Genomic DNA, 343 nt, shown 5'->3' with positions numbered 1-343 from the left:
TGTAATCACTTAGCAAACGGTCTTTATGGTCACCTGAATATGGACAGATAGGTACCGACAGGTAAGTGTGCTATGTAAATAACTGCGTCATACTACCCAATGTGTTTGAACTTACTGCTTGATCGCTACATAGCAAGCTACGCCGATCACGAAATATGATTCGTCTGCTATACAGTAAATTTATGTGGGTATTTTTTTTTCTAGCTTTCAGCAGACGAATGTTGATATCTTTCATCAGTGGTTTTCAAAGAAGGAATACCGTATTTAGCTAGATTAAGGTAGCCAAATGTGTCTATTGATCAGGTGACGTTTTTTTGCAACGAGTATATCTATAGACCAAGCT

This window comes from Mizuhopecten yessoensis, unplaced genomic scaffold (genome assembly GCF_002113885.1).
Source record: "Mizuhopecten yessoensis strain PY_sf001 unplaced genomic scaffold, ASM211388v2 scaffold4939, whole genome shotgun sequence".
Classification (NCBI taxonomy): Eukaryota; Metazoa; Mollusca; class Bivalvia; order Pectinida; family Pectinidae; genus Mizuhopecten; species Mizuhopecten yessoensis.
The sequence above is the reverse complement of the archived record's forward strand: the minus strand, read 5'-3'. Positions refer to the sequence as shown.